Below are 13,949 nucleotides of genomic sequence, written 5' to 3'. Positions count from 1 at the left end.
AGCTCTGAGAGAAGTGGGGGAAAGGAACAGGAAGGGGAAACGGTTCTAGTAGTTTCAGCGGCTTAGTGGAGGGGATTATACTTTCTCTATAGTGTTTCTGTGCTGAAAGGAAGATGATTGGAGACCTATTCAGCAAAAGGGAGCTCTGGGCAGCAAAATTGAGTGTCGTGGAAGGTGTGTGGTTGCAGAGTGTGGAATCGGTTCATTGGTCCATATTTGAGTTCTTTAAGAACTTTCAGGTGGATGCCATAGCCACCAGCCCCTGGTGGCGCAGTGGTAAAACTGCTGCCCTGTAACCAGAAGGTTACAAGTTCGATCCTGACCAGGGGCTCAAGGTTGACTCAGCCTTCCATCCTTCCGAGGTCGGTAAAATGAGTACCCAGAATGTTGGGGGCAATATGCTAAATCATTGTAAACCGCTTAGAGAGCTCTGGCTATAGAGCGGCATATAAATGTAAGTGCTATTGCTATTGCTATTGCTATATGACCCTGGAGGTTTGTTAACTTTTAATTTGTCAAGACAGTTTATACGATCATCTCTTGCCACTTCTATATGACTCAGTTCTTCAGCCTCCAGGCTTGGGAAGCTTAGTTGATGTGTGGATATATGCTCATTCTCCTGTGCTGTGAAGACAGATGCAAAGAACTCATTGGTTTTCGTCTACATTCTAACTAGGCTCCTATTATTGTGGTTTTAAATAAACTCCATGCATTCTGGAGCAAATTGATCCTCCCAATTTTCCCTCTCAGCTTTCTTTTGCCGAACTCCTCCCTTCAGATAAGTTTGCACTTCTGAAGTCCCAAATATCTATGTTAGACTTCTTGGCAATTCTTTGCTCACATATATGCTGAATTTGAGCATATATGGTCACTGTTCCCTAGTGGTTCCATGTCCCCGACATCTCACAGCAGGTCCTGAGTAACACTCAGGATTAAGTCCAAGGTGGCCTCATCTCCGGTCTGTCCCGTGACCAGCTGTTACAAGCCAGAGTCATTTAGTGTATCTAGACATTTGGGCTCTTTGTCATTACCTGCATGTGAATTTATCCAGTCTATGTGTGAGTAACTAAAGTCACCCGTTATTACAGCTTTGTCTCTCTCTGACACCTCCCTAATTTCCTTCTCCAACTCCAGATCCCTCTCAGAGTTACGATCAGGAACATGATAGCATATTAATACATTCCCTTTCCAGCCTCATATTATCACCAACAGTATTTCCATGGAGAACTCTGGCTCTCATAATGCTCTGCATCCCAAAGGAGTTTAAAATGCTTGCAACTTTATGGGAGTCACAGGTGCTCCTCTCCTTCAGCCAAGACCATTCCTTCCTCTCTCCAGTGTTATTTTAGACATCAGGTAGAGATCTTTTTGTTCACCCAGACCTTTTAAATTTTGGTTTTCAGATTTGATCTGATTTTTAACTAATTTTAAAATGAGTTTTTAAGCTGCTTTGCATTGTATTTTGTATTTTCTTTTCTTTTCTTTGTCTGCTATGATTTAATGTGTTATGTGTCTTTATTGTATATTTTAAACCTCTGTTATGAGCTGCCCAGAGAACAATTTGTTATTGGGCGCCTGACAATAAAAGTTTACTATCTGGGCCGGGCGCAGAGCATCTGCGCCTCTAGTTCTCCCTCTTGCCTGTCGCCGCTATTTTCTCCCCCCGCCCCCGCTGTTTTCTTTCCCACCTCGCCAACAAGTTTGTCTGCCAGCACTGCCGCTTTCCTCTTCCCCCGCCGGCAGCTCGCTCTCAAACTCTCACAAGAGCTGCCATACATGAGATTAGCAATGGGTATGCCTCAGAGAAATATCTATATATTTATTTCTCCTAGGCATACCCGTCGCTAATCTCATGTGTGGCTGTCACGAGAGCAGCTGCCTGGGAGATAGCGATGGGATGGGAGACAATGGTGGTGGTGGCAAACTGGCCTGGCTCCTGCCCGGCCCGGAGGCCGCAAGAAGGAGGAGGTGGTGGTGGCAGGCTGGCCTGGCCCTGAGGCGGCAACGGGTGGGGCGGAGTAGCCAGGCATGCTGGTGTGTGTGTGTGGGGGGGGGAGAACAGCGGCGGTGGCTGGGCCGGCCGGAGGTGCAGAGGAGGCCGTAGGTAGCGGCAGTCTGGCCGCTGGAAAAGGCAGCGGTGGGCCAACCTGGACCAGGCGCCCACCGGGAGGAGATGGCGGGCTGGCCTGGCCCTGGCTCAGCCGTAGTGGGCTGGCCTGGCCCTGGCCCAGCCGCCGGTTGGCTGGAGGAGGCAGTGGAGGACCAGCCTGGCCCAGCCGCTTGGAGGAGGAGGCCGTAGGTGGCGGCAGGCCGGCCTGGCCCTGGTCCGGCCTCCAGAAGAGGCAGCTGTGGGCTGACCCGGGGCGGTGGCTGGGTCGGCTGGAGGCACAGATGCTCTGTACCCAGCTCAGCTGTATATATAGATGATGATGATGATGATGATGAGTTGAAGAGTAGGAGGGACCAAGTGTGACTGATGCTCTGGCATGGAGTAGCTGCCATTGGTAGACCTGCCCCCTGCCTAGCCCAGACGATTACTCAGACATTTATGTAGTGTGTGACAATAACAACAACGTTGTTCTTTATTATTTAGATATGCATTAAAATTGTTTTTATTTATTTTAGATTCATGCTCGGTTATTATTCTTTCGATATGTGTAAAAGTTGGTTCTAATCTGCTTGTTTTTCTCTTTATTATTTATTTATTTATTTATTCATTCGGTTTTTATACCGCCCTTCCAAAATGGCTCAGGGCGGTTTACAATTAAAAACAGAAACCATTAAAACCAATAATAATTAAAACAGAAATTTAAATAAACACCAATTAAAAAACATCTTAAAAACAATTAAGCTATCAGAACAATTAAAACCTTGAAAACCAGGTTAACATTACTAATTACAAAACTAATTAAAAACCTAAGTATGTAGTACACTGCTCTGGGCTCCTTGGAGAAAGAGAAGGATATAAAATGTTTAAGAAAATGTTTTTTTTTAAAAAACATTGATGGCAGAATTTAGCCCTGAGGGACACCATATAACAGCTCCCATTTTGAGAAGCAACTGTAACCGAGCTCCACTATCTGGAATCTATCCGAGAGATAGGAACGGAACCACTGCAAGGCAGTGCCCCCTATCCCCAGCTCCCCCAGGCGATCCAGAAGGATACCATGGTCGATGGTATCGAATGCCGCCGAGAGAACCAGCAGAGTCACACTCCCTCTGTCGATTCCCCAGTAAAGGTCATCCATCAGGCCGACCAAGGCTGTCTCAACCTCATAGCCAGCACTAAAGCCAGTTTGAAATGGATCTAGATAATCAGTTTTCTCCAAGACTGCCTGGAGCTGGTCGGCCACCACCCTCTCAATCACCTTGCCCAACCAAGGGAGATTGGAGATTGGCCTGTAACTATCCATCGCTAAGGGGTCCAGGGAAGGCTTCTTTAAAGGTGGTCTAATCATTGCCTCCTTCAGACAGGGCGGCACCCTACCCTTCCTCAGCGATGCATTTATGATATTAACTAGGCTACCTCCAACAATCTCCCTTCTTAGATAGAAGCAGCCAAGTCAGACAAGGATCCAGAGAACAGGTGGTAGGCCGCACCGCCCCAAGTAGCTTGTCCACATTCTCAGGAGTCACAGATTGAAACTGATCCAATCAAATATTGCAAGAGGGATCGCTGGACACCTCCTCCATAGACCTTGCAGAAATAGTGGAGTCCAAGTCGGCCCGAATACAAGAGATCTTATTCGCAAAGAACCCATTAAAGGCATGACAGCAGAGCAACTCCAGGGACTGACTGGAAGTAGAAGGAGCAGAAACCAAACTCCTCACATCCCGGGATAGCTCCACTGAGCGTGAACCTGCAGCCGCAATGCGTGCAGACCAGAATCACTTTTTCGCTGCGTGCATTGCCACCGCATAAGCCTTCAAATGGGCCACATGCTGAATCCTGTCAGATTCGAACTGGGTTCTCCTCCACTTGCGCTCTAGTCGCCTACCCAACTGCTTCAGCCCCCACAGCTCCTCAGTATACCAAGGGGCCATTTTTGCAGCAGGTCGGAAGGGACGCTTAGGAGCAATCCTATATAATAAAGTGCCTGGCGTGTCCGTCCGTGTTCGCTAAGGCTGGTGTCTGCGTCCATGTCTCCCTCGGCTGTTCTGGGCATGCGCAGCGCACATGCCCAGAACAGCCGAAGGAGACATGACTGCTGGCACCAGGGAGCCATGTTGGCAGGTTGTTTGCCCGGCCGCGGAAAGGCCAGAGGCGGCCACGGGGAGGGCAGAGGTGGCGGCGGCGGCGGCGGTTCCAGCCCGGCCGCAGGGATAGGAGAGGCGGCGGTGGGGCTGGCCCGCCCGCCGAAAAAACCAGGGGCATCGGGTGGCGGCGGGTACGGACGGCCCGCAGGAAGGCCAGAGGTGCCGACAGCGGGTCCAGACTGGCCGCGCGGAGGCGGCGGCGGGACCCGCCCGGCCGCGGGGATAGGAGAGGTGGCGGCGGGTCTGGCCCGCCCGCCGAAAAGAGCAGGGGCGGCGGCGGTGGGTCCAGACCGGCCACAGGGAAGGGAACGATGGCGGGGGCGGCCGGCACTCTTGGCGGTGGCGGTGGAACTCTCCGCCCTGCCAGGAGGCCAGAAGCGGCGGCTGGTCTGGACGGCCCGCAGAAAGGCCAGAGGAGCCAAAAGCGGGTCCGGCCCGGCCGCAGGAAAGCAATGGCGAAGGCGGCGGGTCCGGACCAACCGCGAGGAGGGGAGAAACGGCGGCAGCGGGTCACTAGCGCCCGTTATTTTAACGGGCTTAAAATTACTAGTCGTATCTACTGTTGAGTTCCCTGTTGCAGGTTCCCACCAGGGCATCGACAGAATCACTGACCGCACCAACGTCAAAATCCTCCAAGGCCTTTTGAAATCCCACTGGGTCAAGCAGCCTTTTTGGACAGACCATCCTAATAGGTCCACCACCCCTGCAGGGGGGGATTGCGGCTGTGAGACCAACCTTAACCAGGTAGTGGTCCGTCCATGACAATGGGGAAACCACTGGATCCCCCACCTACGGAACACCCCCCTGATCCAAACAAAAGACCAAATCGAGTGCATGGCTGGCAACATGAGTTGGTTCAGAAACTAATTGGGATAGGCCCATAGTTGTCATGACCGCTATGAACTCCTGAGCCGCACCAGACAAGCCAGCCCCAAAGTGGATATTGAAGTCCCCCAGCACAAAAAGTCTAGGAGACTCCAACACCAACTCCGCAACCAGCTCCGTCAGCTCAGTTAGGGAGTCAGTTGGGCAGCGGGGTGGACGGTACACCAACAGAAACCCCAATCTATGCCTAGTTCCCAGCCTCAAAAATATGCACTCAATATAAGTCAGCTGTCTCACAGGGGCCCTGGTAAGGGAAATGGTATTCTTATGGCCCACTTCCCCTGGCCTGCTCCATGACAGAGGAACCTGGTGAGAGAAGCTGAGCCCACACTGGACCACTCGCCTCCCCCAACCAGTTCTCAGTTATACATGCTAGGTCAGCTCCCTCATCCACGATCAAATCGTGGACAATTTTGGTCTTATTCTGAACTGACCTGGCATTGCAGAGGAGCAAGGCCAGATTCTGTGGGTCGTTGGAGGTGCTCCCCGAGGCCTGAGAGTTGACAGAGCAGTTGGAAGTGGAAACAGTTACTAAATTACTGATTTCCCTTCCCCTGTAATGGCCAGCTGCTCTGCCAGCGCCGATTCTTCTATTCCCCACCACTACAGTAATAGCAGCCCTCGAACTGCCAGGCACACCCTCAGCACCATCCCACTCAAGAGAGCCCAGACACATATCTGCAAAAGGCCTGGCCCAACCCAACCCCCCAGCCCCAAAGGCTGGCCCCCTTTGGCGGCTGCCTACAGGCAGCCTGACGGCCACACCAACAGCTACCACTTTAGTGAGCCTCCTTGCTTTTAAGCTTGCAAGCCCCAAAAGCCACTCCTCTCACGAGCAGCTCCCAGGACAGGTAGCAGGGGTAGAACTTCAGCAATCTTTATTGTGTTCATTTAAACTGCCAAGTAAATACATCTATAAGTTCATTCTAGATATCTCGTTTTTCTGTCTGCTGAACTGGAGGGTGCCAAATCATTCTTCACCCTGGGCAGCCCACAACTGTGTCTCAGTAATACAGAGCAGTCTGGCTGTTATGTTCTGCCATCAAGATGTCTCGTAACTGGGGCTTGTTCATGGATGTGAGGCCCCTTGACTATCTCAGCCCTGATCAGTTTTCTCTCTTCATTCCAGCAGGTGCCAGTTGGGAGAGTGAGAATGAGGGGAAACCCCACAGAGGATTGTTGGGAGGTGTTGGAAGGACAAAGAGAGAAGAGCAAAGAATAAAAACAGAAGTCAAACAGAAGAAGAGGAATGGATCCCCGGATTCACAGCATGGTGAATTTCATACAGTCACAATCCAGGGGGGAAAGAAGACTCTTTTCCCTTTCAACAGGAGGAGCTTCAGTTCTGAATGCAGCCTTCAACTTCCAGGGGAAATGCATTCAGAGGAGAAAGCACACAAATGCATGGAATGTGGGAAAAGCTTCAGCAAGAGAGGAATTCTCAGTCAACATCAAAGAATCCACACAGGAGGGAAGCCATATACATGCTTGGAGTGTGGAAAGGGCTTCAGTCAGAAGTCAAAACTCACTGTACATCAACGGATTCACACAGGAGAAAAACCATATACATGTTTGGAGTGTGGAAAGGGCTTCAGTCAAAGGGATAATCTCACTGTACATCAACGGATTCACACAGGAGAGAAACCATATAAATGCTTGGAGTGTGGAAAAAGCTTCAGTCAAAGTTCAGGTCTCACTGAACATCAAAGGATTCACACAGGAGAGAAACCATATAAATGCTTGGAGTGTGGGAAAAGCTTCAATCAAAGTTCAAGTCTCACTGAACATCAAAGGATTCACACAGGAGAGAAACCATATAAATGCTTGGTGTGTGGTAAGGGCTTCAGACAAAGCACAAACCTAACTTCACACCAAAGGATTCACACAGGAGAGAAACCATATAAATGCTTGGAGTGCGGAAAGGGCTTCAGGCAAAGGGCAAAACTCACTGTACATCTAACGATTCACACAGGTGAGAAACCATATAAATGCTTGGAGTGCGGAAAGGCCTTCAGGCAAAGGGAAAAACTCACTGTACATCTAAGGATCCACACAGGAGAGAAACCATATAAATGCTTGCAGTGCGGAAAGGGCTTCAGGAAAAGGGCAAAACTCACTGTACATCTAAGGATCCACACAGGTGAGAAACCATATAAATGCTTGGAGTGTGGAAAAAGCTTCAATCGTAGTTCTGTTCTTACTGTACATCAAAGGATTCACACAGGAGAGAAACCATATAAATGCTTGCAGTGTGGTAAGGGCTTCGGTCACAGCACAAGCCTGACTTCACACCAAAGGATCCACACAGGAGAGAAACCATATAAATGCTTGGAGTGTGGAAAGGGCTACAGTCAAAGGGCACATCTCACTTCACACCAAAGGATCCACACAGGAGAGAAACCATATCAATGCTTGGAGTGTGGAAAGGGCTACAGTCGAGCTGATTCCCTCACTTCACACCAAAGGGTTCACACTGGGGAGGAACCATATACATGTTTGGAATTTGGAAAGGAGTTCAGAGTAGACACAGCACAAACCTGACTTCTCATCAAAAACTTCATGCTGGTGAAATGATATAAATGTATTTATAATTGCTGGTGGTAACTTGGAGTGTGGGAAGAGCTTTTGTTTGGAGGCATTCCTGGAAAAAAGCAGCAATGGAATAGCAACCTTGGCTGTGTTTACATATCTCCTTGGGCCACTGCTGCCTCCACTACTGTCTCCACTCACCCCACCATTGGCCTCATTTCACCCATCATCACAGCCATTGGCCAGTTGCACACCACGGGCCTCCACTCACTTCCTTGTGCCAGCGGCAACGTGGTGTAACGATGTCACCACTTGGCTCCTGCGCAAGGAGGCCAGTGGTGGGAGGGAGGTGCCAAATAGTGTGGGGCCTGTGGTAGAGGCAGCAAATGGCAGGACCGGCGTTCGTGCATTGGTTCCCCTTGATTGGCCCATCTGTAGAGCACACAGAACTTCATTGTTAGATCCACCCCTGCAAAGAAGAGAGCAGGGCTGCAACCACAATGTGTTTCAATCAGCTCTAGGAGATCTATCTTGCCTTAATCTCCAAAGAGATCTCGGAAGCAGCATGCAGATGAAGGCCTCAGGCCTTTTGGCCTCTGGGAGAAGGCCCTTGTTTTCCTCCCATTGTTTTGGAGTGGTTGTGCTCAAATGGTCGAGTCTGATTCTTCAACTCCAAACTGCTTTGTTGGACAGTGAGATCTGTGAAGAGTTCTGCAAAGCCAGGCCTTTTGGGCATGGGAAGCCTCTGCCAATCGCCTTTCCTTGCTCTGCCCATGTGCCTGATTGAGTGAGTCCTTCCACTGGCGAAGCTGGCATTGTTTTAGAGATGGCTCTTAGATTAGGGAAAGGTGTGGGTCAGCCCTTCTCTGGGGCTCATGATAGGCTCCTGGACTTAGGAATTCCCACAGTTCCTGTCCTCCTAGGAAAGAGCTTGGAGTCTTTGGTTAATTTATTCCAAACCTTTCATTCAGTTGGGAATACCAGAGTCCTGTTAAGCATTTTCCCTGCAGCCCTGCAATTCAATTGACTGATGCCTTTGTCAGCCACATGCCAGAAATGCTTTTGAATTTTTACTAACTCAAACAGGAGCCAAGTGATATATAAACCAGATAGATGAATAGCACAACGTGACTAAATGAACTAGCATAGGAATGCTCAAAAAAATCAACCCCAATTTTATATGGTACACATATCTGAACAGAAATGACACACCAATTCTATGAAACGAAATACATACAAATGTTGCAAAATATCTTACAGAACATATATAATCCTCTATAGCACTTCGGTGTGATCAAAACAGTTCTTTATCTTTATAGTCCAGATACTCCACAAGCAAGGTTCAACACCAACTGGGTAAGGTGAAAAGAACTCTTCTCATCATTGTACAGCAACGCATTCCCATTCACAGTTCCATTGGAATGAAAGTGATTCATTCACAATGTCTCGTTCTAATTCTTGATTTATGCTCCAAAATCCTTGATCTAATTTTTTGCACACTCTTGCCTATATATAATTTAGGACATGCACATCTTATTGCATATACCACTCCCTTGGTGTCACATGTGGCAAAGAAATCCAAATCCCTAGTTTTTCCTGTATTCAGATCTACTAAACTGGTTGTTCGTTCCGCTTGTGTACATCTCAAGCATCTCCCACAGAGCATTATGAAAAAGAAGTATTGATTTCATTTGCAGGTCACTAAAATGTTGACAGCCTTTGAAAAGCTCAGAGGATAGATTCTGTCGGAAAGGTGTCTTAGGGAATGTCACCCATGCGTCACTTGAACCTTTCTTGTTCAGGGAGGCTTTTAAAAATGCCTGTTTTAAGCAGTATTTTTAATTGTAGTCTCTGTGTTGCTTTAATGCATTTTAAATCACATATTTGGTTGAACTGTGTTGTGTTGTATTGTATTCTTTATTTTGTGAGCCACCCGGAGAACTATTGTTATGGGATGGTGATAATTATAGTAATAATACATAACTAGCTGACCTTGCACAGAGCATCTGTGCGCTAGTACTTTATTGTTCCCCCTGGCCCTGCCACAGCCCCCTTACCCCAGAGACCTCCCCACCCTTACCTGAGCCCTTCTCCTGCTCATCCTCCTCCATTCCATTGCTTTCAACATGCCATTCCCACAACTCTGGCATCCATGTGTCATTCAGCCCCTTGCTCCTACTCCAACAGTCTCCAGATTTCCTTTCCTCCTTTTTTAGGTCTCCAAATAACACATTGGCTCTCTCTTCCCCTTCGTGTTTTCTTACGTTCTTTTTCTTTTTCTGCCCCCCCCCATTTCCTCCTCTCCCTTCTTGCTTATTCTCTGCCCCCTCCTTTCTCTCTCTCTCTCTCCTCCCCTCTCTCTTCCCATCTTTCTTTTGCCCTCCCTTCTCTCTCTCTCTGTTTCTTTCTCCCCCTTCTTTCTTTTTCTCTGTTTCTTTCTCTCTTTCCCTCTTTCTCCCTCCTTCCCTCCTGTGGGTTGTTTCTCAAGCCCCTGCACACAGGTGCTGGCTGCCCTCTCTCCTTAGACCCCTAAGAAGGGTGCTGCCTGGAAATGCTGCAATTGCATGGCCCCCTCTGAGTGCACAGGGGCTTGTGTGGGTGTAAGTGCTGAGAGAGAGAGATTCAGAAGGCAGTTGGCATGCATTCTCAGCTCCACTGCTCTTCTGAAACCCCAGTAACCCCCCCTCCCTTGAGTGTGAGGAAGGTCCATGTGCTTTTGTTTTGGAGCCTCACTGGCACTATTCAAAGGAACATAGGGAGCTGCCATATACTGAGTCAGACCATTGGTCGGTCTAGCTCAGTATTGTCTACACAGACTGGCAGCGGCTTCTCCAAGGTTGCAGGCAGGAATCTCTCTTAGCAGATGAGACAGTAAATCTCTGCTGGAAAAGTTTGTATGGTTATGTGCAAAAAGACAAGAGTATCTCTTCTAAACAGCAATGGCACAAATTGTGGAAATGGACGTTGGACATAAAAAAAACCCCATTACCTGATGTACCTTGAAATCCCCCCCCCCCCGAGTTACAGTACTGCCTGTATATACCTCATAACCTTGTGGTTTTCCAAATCCTTGTGTGTAAATCTTTGTAGATATATCATGTACAAACAACCACTTTGTATATAATTGTGCTTTGGCAATGTACTGTATGCTTTGGTAGTTTGTTGGTTCAATAAAAAAAAAAATCTTGTCCTATATTGGAGATGCCGGGGAGGGAACTTGGGACCTAGTTGCACTTCCCAGAGCGGCTCCATCCCCTGAGGGGAATCTCTCACAGTGCTCAAACGTCAAGTCTCCCATGCATATGCAACCAAGGGGCGGACCCTGCTTAGCTAAGGGGACAAGTCATGCTTGCTAGCACAAGACCAGCTCACCTTCAGTCTGAGAGAGAGTCAGCACAGACACATCCCTCTAATCACCCATGCCAGTGTGTGTCCCCCTCCCTCCGCCGGCCTCCTGACTTCTTGCCCAGCTCCACCTTTTCCCCTTCTCCGAAGAGTGTGGAGAAGCCCGCTGACTGCTTTCCTGAAGCCCCAGTAATCCCCCCTCCCTTGAGTGTGTGGTGGGAGGGCCATGTGCTTTTGTTCTGGGGTCTCGGGGCCGCCCAACCTGTCATTTGGGCGGCAGGGCAGCCAACGGAAGGGGCTTTTGCAGAGTGCTCCCTTGTTCTGCCCCCCACACCGTGTTCTTTGCGCTCCTCCCCGCCCGTTCAGCCAACTGTCTGCCAGTTTCTACAGCTCCCGAAGTCTCCATCTCTCCTCCGGTGGGTGCGGCAGGCGGCCAACCTCAGTATAGCAACCGCCTCCTGTCTCACACAGCCAGCCGCCCCCAGCCCCCAAACTCCGTGCCGCTTCCTGGAGCAGCCCACACCACTGAACGCCCCCCGCCGCCCAACTCCCTGCTGCTGCTCAGTGTTTTGCCCCCAGCCACCAAATTCCTTTGGGCTCCCCAAAGTGGTCGCCAGCCAGCCGCCCAACTCCTCTTAGGAGAGGAGAGCTGGTCTTGTAGTAGCAAGCATGACTTGTCCCCATAGCTAAGCAGGGTCTGCCCTGGTTGTATCTGAATGGGAGACTTGATGTGTGAGCACCGCAAGATATTCCCCTCAGGGGATGAAGCCACTCTGGGAAGAGCAGAAGATTTCAAGTTCCCTCCCTGGCTTCTCCAAGATAGGGCCGAGAGAGATTCCTGCTTGCAACCTTGGAGAAGCCGCTGCCAGTCTGTGGAGACACTAGTGAGCTAGATAGACCAATGGTCTGACTCAGTATATGGCAGCTTCCTATGTTCCCTGCTGCTCCCGAAGCAGCCAAACTCCTCTCCTCCGCCGCCTCTTGCCTCCTCGCTCGCGCGGCACTTTCTCCCGCCCAAAGGCTGGAACCCTCGCGAGAGGTTGCCAGGCATCCCCACGCAGATTCCAGGACCGTCTTCGAGAAATAATTATATAGAAGATAATAGAAATGACCGTCATCATTTCTGATGCAGCTGTGCCAAAATGAAGCTATTTTTGGAAATGACCAGAGCTAACACAGAACACATGACCCCCATAATGCTTTACAGGCTAGCCCCTATTGCCATTGGCTTTCTGGAAGGAGCAAGCCCAACTCTCCTGGTGCAAGTCATATTAAAGGGTTGCCTGATCAATCAATGGTTTGATCCGAAGGATTGCAAAGTGAGGGAAAATCTGAGCCCCCAGAGAAGAGAGTCACCAACTGACATGATGAGGAATTCACATGATCATGAATATGACGCTGATGATATATATTAATTTATATACAGCTCTTTAACACAAGCTCCTGAAGCGGTTTACATAGGGAATATTAAATAAATAAATAAAATGGCTCCCTAACCCCAAAGGGCTCATAATCTTAAAAAAGAAAGATAAGTTAGACACCAGCAACAGCCACTGGGGTTGGATAGGGTCAGTTGTTCTCCTTCTACTCAATAAAGAGAATCACCACTATAAAAAGGTGCCTCTTTGCTCAGTTAGCAGAGTTGAAAAGGCGTCCTAGTTGGATTTACATACACACCCCATGCAGCAAGTATAGAGAAGTACTGTATGGAATATGTAGCCCATATTTGGAAAGTAATTGCATACTTGCTCTCCTCCCAATGTACCAGTAGTTCAACTTCCCCCACCTATCATTTTTCTATTTGTGTACTAAAGCATTCAAGGGAAACTTCCCATAGCTGCATCTGCATTCCCCAGCAGAACTGAAAAAGTGCTGTTACAGAGAAATTTTCAAACACATGGGCCTTGCAGACAACTGACCCACAAGATAAGCTTTTTACAAGCTGGTTTAGAGCTTCCTCCTCTCCACATTGCAGTCCAGGCTCTAGGAATATAGGAAGCTGCCATATACTGAGTCAGACCATTGGTCTATCTATCAGTATTGTCTTCACAGACTGGCAGCAGCTTCTCCAAGGTTGCAGGCAGGAATCTCTCTCAGCCCTATCTCGGCGAAGCCAGGGAGGGAACTTGAAACCTTCTGCACTTCCTTGAGCGGCTCCATGCCCTAAAGGGTTACCTCACAGTGCTTATACTTCTAGTCTCCCTTTCAAATGTAACCAGGGTGGACCCTGCTTAGCTACGCGGACAAGTCATACTTGCTACCATGAGACCAGCTTTCCTCTCCTCTCCCTGCATTAGAACCTCCTACTAGCAAAACAAATGATCTGTTTTGGAGGGAAATTGCGAGTGATCTTGAAAAGCTTTGGCTGAGGTTCAGATTTGCTATCCATCCCCACTTCCCCATCACCTCATCCCTTCCTGCAATGGTGATCTCATCCATCAAGAGGAGAGCAGGAGAGCTGGTCTTGTGGCAGCAAGCATGAATTGTCCCCCTTGTTAAGCAGAGTACCCCCAATGAAATGAATAGGCCTGTGGATTTCAGTAAGACTGCTGGTGAGTAACATAATCTGCATGAAAGCCAATGTTGGGAATAGCCCCTCTCTTAAAGGCCCCGATCAATGCTGGATTATGCGGATGATGACACTGGCTCTGGCCATTTATTAAGGGGACACTTTTAATCACAAAAATGCTGTTTCAGAACCCAAACTTTGGAGAGCAAAGTGTTGCCAGGAATGCAGTACTTTGTACATTTTTAAAAATTGTTAAGTTTATATATCGCCTTTCATTAAAAACAATTCCAAGGCGGTTTACAAAAGTTAAAAAACATACAATAAAAATGATAATTAAACATTTTAAGATAGAAATATGAAACAAATGTGATTTAAAATATATAAAATACAAACAAAAACTATACGCGGGTAAGTTAATTAATAA

General features: G+C 48.6%; 1 pseudogene; it reads left to right on the top strand.

Annotated features, from left to right (window-relative positions):
* The window catches only part of LOC128347572 (zinc finger protein 850-like), a 75,683-nt pseudogene that overhangs the window by 38,149 nt on the left and 23,585 nt on the right, over nucleotides 1–13,949 (top strand).

The sequence above is a fragment of the Hemicordylus capensis genome, chromosome 2, assembly GCF_027244095.1.
Source record: "Hemicordylus capensis ecotype Gifberg chromosome 2, rHemCap1.1.pri, whole genome shotgun sequence".
Lineage (NCBI taxonomy): Eukaryota > Metazoa > Chordata > Lepidosauria > Squamata > Cordylidae > Hemicordylus > Hemicordylus capensis.
The sequence above is the reverse complement of the archived record's forward strand: the minus strand, read 5'-3'. Positions and strand labels throughout refer to the sequence as shown.